Source organism: Belonocnema kinseyi, chromosome 6, assembly GCF_010883055.1.
Source record: "Belonocnema kinseyi isolate 2016_QV_RU_SX_M_011 chromosome 6, B_treatae_v1, whole genome shotgun sequence".
Lineage (NCBI taxonomy): Eukaryota > Metazoa > Arthropoda > Insecta > Hymenoptera > Cynipidae > Belonocnema > Belonocnema kinseyi.
In genome coordinates, this window is record NC_046662.1 from 119,669,526 (window position 1) to 119,676,179 (window position 6,654).

Genomic DNA, 6,654 nt, shown 5'->3' on the forward strand with positions numbered 1-6,654 from the left:
GGATTTACATTTTCAAAAAACAGTCAACCCCAAAGATCAAGGGAAGTCCTAAATATATGAATCTTTAATAATAAAATTCAACTTTTAACTAAGTCGTTTAATTTTCAATTAAAGAAGATAAATTGCAAACAAAATAGTTAAATTTTTAACCAAAGAAATGAATTTTCCAGCATTATATTAATGATCTACCAAAATAAGACGAGCTTTCAACAAAATATATTAATTTTAAACAAAAATTTTTTATTTTAAAGCCGGGAGGACGATTTACCTATAAAAAGGTTGAATTTTCAAATAAAAATATGATTTTTTAAGAAAAAACTTCATTTTCAACCGATTAGTTCGATTTTTTACAAATTGCTGAATCATCAACTAAATTAGATTGATTTAGACCCAAACAGTTCCATTTTTAACAAAAAATGATGAATTTTCAACGCAGAAAATTTATTTTCGGTAGAAGAAGACAAATTTGTAGCAAAATACATGAATCTCCAGTAAGAAAGGAGCAATTTTAAACTAGCAAATATGAATTTTTAATGAAAATATTAATTTAAATCAAAAATGAAATATTTACCTTGTTAGTTTAAAAAATTCATTCTTATTTTAAAAAACGAATTTTCAACTTTATATTTTGAACAAAAGAGTTCAGCCTTAATATGACGTTTTATCTGCAGAAGATTAATTTTCTAAAAATAGAATAGTTAAATTTTCGACCAAAGAGGTGAATCTAAAACCAAAAGAATAATTTTTTTACAAAGTAGTTTAACTTTTAACCACGCTTCTGTATTCCTAACGAAACAAGATGACTTTTTAACAAATATAATAAAATATAATAGTAGACTTTCTACCAAAAAGCATTTAAACGGACTAAACGAGAAAAAGGGGTTTCTTAAAAACAGAGAAAAAAATTACGATTCTTTAAAAATTAATAATAAGGAAACATAATAAATATTATCTAAGTTCCTAACCTTTCTTCCACTGCCTCCAACTCCTGTTCAAACTATAGTTTGTAGCATGACTCCCCCCCCCCCCCATGCAATTGGTAATGCAGTTTACTGACGGTCCTTTTAAGTTTCTATTATTGTATTTAATAAAATTATCCTTATAAGGTATAATTTAAATTTTGTTTAGCATAAAAATACGCAACGAAAAATCTACAAGACTCAGAAGACGAAATTATAACAATTAAAAGAATGACAGAGAACCAGTATATTTTATTCATATTGGTTAAAATATCAATATTACAGAGAAAAGTAACAACGTTTTACTTTAACGGGTTATTTTATTACAAACTAACAATTAAGAAATTAATTTTTTTTAACTTTCCAATAATTTCTGACCTTTTAGCTTAAATTGAGTAATGTAAGGCGAAATATTTATATATTCTGATCAACCACTCGAGCAAAATTCAAAAATACATATTTTCAATTTTGAAATTATGGAGTTCTCAATTTAAAAAATCGGGACATAATTTACATATATAGTAAGATACATAAATTTAAATAAATTTTTATATAAAAAATAAAATTAAATTAAAAATAACTTTATTATATAATTGTATCGTTTAAATATAATTTATTTAATTTATAATTAATTACACAAGCATACAAATTTACGAATTATTGTTTACTTAGATTTATCATTGAGAGGGAGGCGGTATTCCTATAAAATTTAACTCCACATGTAAAAACTCCAAATCGCTAATTCTACGTGCGAGAACGCTACATGATCATATTTATTTTAAAAAATTAGTTATTTTAAATTTGATCTTAAGGCCATGTGACGAGTGTCAAGCAATAAGAAAGGTGGTTCTGGTCCTAAATTTTATTAATTATGAAAAACGTAAACAAAATTATTTAAAACAAAAAACTTTTTTTCTAATGATACAAATTTAGGACCAGGCCCGCATTTCTTAGCGCTTCTTGTTTAGTATCCAAAATTTTCAACTCGATGTGGCACTGCGTTTAAATATAAGTTCGGAAATAAAAAAAGTGCCGGTAAGTTAGGAATCTGGTCATGTGACCTACTCATCACATGGTCTTAATATGTTTATCAATTAAAACTTTTAATGTCTTCAAATGTATAGTTTCATTCAGTAGAATTTCTACCGCCTCTTTTTCAAAACAACAAAATAATATTATTCATAGACAGTAAATTTTAACTGCAAAATGACTAATTTTTTCCATAAAAGATGTAGCAGCTAAAAATATTTATTACGATACAATTACATTTTAATTCAATTTAAAAGTACATCTTATGCATCTACATATTTTCTTGATGCAAAATTTATTCAAATAATTGATTCATTAATTGAAAGTAATAATTCAAAATTCTCAATATAAAATTTGTATTTTATATTTTTAAGTATTTACCGAATTAGTGTCGGCTATTTGATCGACTTGTTCGACGGGTGAAGATTGCAGGGGTAAAGTAGTTTGATTGCGTGATCTTCGGGTTGAGAGGCATGGGGGGATCAGGAAATTTTCACCGGGAGCGCCGTCTACAATCAGTTCCACGAACTAAACACGTGCCGCATCTAGGTTTATAATATCTTTCGATAAATTAATTAAAACCTACTTTTCCCGGTTTCATGACTTTTTTTATTTCTCGAAAAAAATGACTGGCGCACACTTTGGGAAATTTGCAGTAGAGCACGGTTAACATAACCTAAAAATACACATAAATCACTACTGCGCATGACAGAAAGATCAGCGTTCATACATAATTTACTGTGCTCAGTACCCTGCGGAATTTAGAGAGGAGTCCTTTGGAAAATTTGCATGCTGTTAGGTGAAGAAATTAGATAGGAAGCGAGACTTATATTAATAAATAGAGGGCATCATGTCTAATCTAACTTTCTAAATGCAAGAAATTGACAAGGGGGGAAGTGACACGGTTTGCTCAGAATCGCCATGTCACGTGCAGGGTACAATGTACATACGTATACACGTCTCAAGAAAAGTGAGCTACAATATGAAAAAATAACATCTTAAATGCCGATTCAGCCTCACTAGGGTACAGGTCAGAGAATAAAAAAATGACAGTTTTTATTTTCAGTTACATTGTTCTTTATTAATGTTTCTTTACTCACGCATATTTTACAATAACAAGTGGTGTCATTTGAAGAAAAAATATTATTAGTATTTAAAAAAGTGTAATTCTTTTGGTAACAAGTATTTTACTTTTACTTAATCATAAGAGATACTATTACAAAAATTTACAAAAATATTATTAGTATTAAACATAATTCTAAAAGCTTAAACGAGTACTTTACTATATAATTAACTTAACACTTTATAAAAGGAAACCTCTTGACAATTTATATCAAACCCTAATATCTTAAGCAAACACATTGAGAAAGTAAATTTACTTCTTTCACAGTTTACCACAAAGATTACCGAACATTATTTTCTGCATGTAAATAATTTTGTACTGTTTTAACTGAGTTCTTCTTTCAAAATTGAGAATCTATCTGCTTTAACCCATTTTATTCCCCAAAAATTTCCAAATGAAAAACAATGTGAAAAATCTCACAGAATTGAATACATAGAAACTCAAAAATTATTGCGAACATAAACTATTATCAAGAGGAAACTTTTGCATAACACAAATGTTGTCCTTATCGATCTATAAACTTTTGACTGACGATGGGAACATATTTTTATTAAAGAGTTTTAAACCATAGATGCTTAAAAATTTCGTTTGAATAAATTTTATTCTTAATAAGCTTGCACATTGGTTTTATTAGAACATTTTTTCTCAAACAGTTTTTACAGTAAATTTTCTCTACGCAGTGGAACAATAATGTTAGAGAAACTAGATCAAATTTTAGGAGTGATGAGAAAAAATTAGTTGTTGTCTTAAGTTATTCTCTACACCATAATTATGTTCTACATAGTTTGTCATTAGCTGGCTTCAGTGTCGTTGAGACGTTACATAACCATTGGAACGCTTACTTTAAAGATGGACAAGACTAAATTTACTTAGAATCTTTCAATAGCTTTTATTTTTTATTTTTACATACACCGAGAATTATAAACTTTTAACATCCCTCACCCCCGCCCCAAGCTGCAGTTTGCGCAATTAGTTTTCATTATTATTCCCTCTTTCCAATTTCTAAACTAAAACGGAATTTTTATAACAGCCCCCCCCCTCACCCAGTCGTAAAAAAAGAGGAGTTGGTGGCTGAGAAACTATTAAATTCTCTTCCGAAAATTTTCGAACGAGAATTTAATTTATGACCATGAGCAAGCGCTCATGGATCCCCAGCCACCAATTGTAGCATTGTTTTTCTATTTAGAAGAAAGTTTTAAACGAGAATTAGGTTCATGGATTTTGCCTAATGTGAGAAACGTAACTCCTTATACGAATACAAATTCGGAGAAAAACCCATAAAAAACTTAGCGTCAAGATTCGAAAAAATGTTTAGAGCAACATTTATTTTTAAGGGTAACATTTTACCAAAAGAATAATACTTTTTCTATTGATTGTAATATTTTATATACATTTTCTAACATTTTACTAACAATTTTTTAATAAAAATGAGTTTATCGTTTTTTAATTTTATAAAAACGTTTCTGCGTATACCAGCTTTAAAAACATAGAATAAAAAACAAGAAAACCCATATTTTTATACTTTCTAAAAATAAAACAAACTTTTTGAAAATTAGTAAAATGAAAAAAAAATTTAATTGATAAACGGTAAAATTTTTAACATTACTTGAGTTGACTTTAGTTGATAATAGTACCTGTCATGGAAGACCTTCCACTCCAAATTCTCCATAGTACATGTCGTAGCAGACCCCCTACTCCAAATTCTCCATAGTACCTTTCATTGCGGACCCCCCACTCCAAATTATCCATAGTACCTGTCGTAGCGGACCCCACACTCCAAATTCTCCATAATACCTGCCATGACAGACCCCCACTCCAAATTCTCCATAGTGTGCGCTATCTACTTTCCCTGAATCGATCTTGGATCTCAATTACAGAACGATGTGTTTGGGGGGCAACCATAAATTACGTAACGCTTTTTAAGGGTTAATGGACCAGAGCGCCGATGTTATGTTAGTGTTACTCCATATAGGGTCATCTTTTCGCAAAACGTTACGTAACGTTAAAAAAATTTCATTTTTGCCTTGATTCTCCAGAAATTACATTTCTTTCCGATCTACGTACTTACTCTCTGTCTGTGACACAATTTTATCACTATACCCAAAACCATTCACGCATGGATGGAAAATCCATTTGAAGAAAAAGAAAGTTCTGTCAATATTACAGTTGAGACATTTTTGTAGACTTCGAATATTCTGTATAAATAACAAAATAAAAATATTTTATTAAATAATATTAGTACGAGGAATACAGTTTTTTCTTTATTTTGACAAATTAATAAAGCAATAAAAGTTTGGTATAGATACACTTTTGTCTACTTCTACTACCCTGAAATTAGAAAGAATGACGAATTACATGACCCTACATTTTTAACCGTAACATTAATTATGAAAAATAAAATGTTAAATTATTTGGTGTGGCCTACTCTTCTGTCCAAAATTTCCTTTCTCTCGCCTCTTCTGCGTTCTATTACTTGTCGCTCCTGACCCATTACTAGGATAAAACGCTAATTTTTAACGCTTTTCAGGCAGCTGTGGTTCATCTTCACGCATTGTGACCTTTATTGAAAGTTCAATAAATTCAATTTTGAGAATTTTAAATGTTAAAAAAGGTTCAAAACACAACAGTGCAAAGTAAGTACATTTAAATTCCACAAATTTTATGGAAAACTTTTTAAAGTATTAAATAAAGATCGAAGGCTTCTAAAATAAACAGTATCACATTATATGCATGAAAACAATTTATTTTGTTTCTGGCGAGTGTAAACTATCAGTTAAAAATTCAATTAAATATTGAGACCACATTAAATTTGTCAATTTCAATTTAAAATGTTTTAAAATGTAACACTAGAGTGAAAACATCAATTCAAAAAAATATAAATAGGAAAATCAATTGCTCCATTGAATAAAGTCACCTTTTGAAATTGAAAATTAAAAAATTCGCAACTTACATTCTACTAATATAGATATAAAAGCTGTCTCTTCCCCGAAGAAGATTGGAATGAGAGAGAAAACAAAGGGTTCATATTTTCTAAATTAACTGAATACATTTATGGAGACTACGTTGATATTTGAGAAAAAACGGACGAAAAGTTTCGGCGTAAAATCAGTGTATCTTCATTCAAAATCCTTTACAACGATTCTTAAGAGGGCTGTGTATATGGGCTTTTGGAGACATGTCATCTAGGTGTAATTTCTCCGAAAGTATTGTGAAAAATATGACTTATGTGGTATTTCTGGGTTAGGAAAATTACGATCTATGGATATGTGTAATCAAAAGTGAAATAATGTTCATTATATTAAAAATATAATTGGTCAAAGTTACCTTACTTTTGAAGGCCAATTTCTCGACTTGTAATGATTATGTCGAAAATTGTATGTCGCATAAACGTAGTTAAAGTCTTTCTGAAAAGATTAACATGTATGAAAGAATTATTGCTTCTAAATAAATACTAAAAAAACATGCATAAGCGAAAAGCATTTTTGCGTTAAATTTAAGGCAAGTAACTACCGACCCCAGCGGCCAAATGCTAGAGAGAGCGTT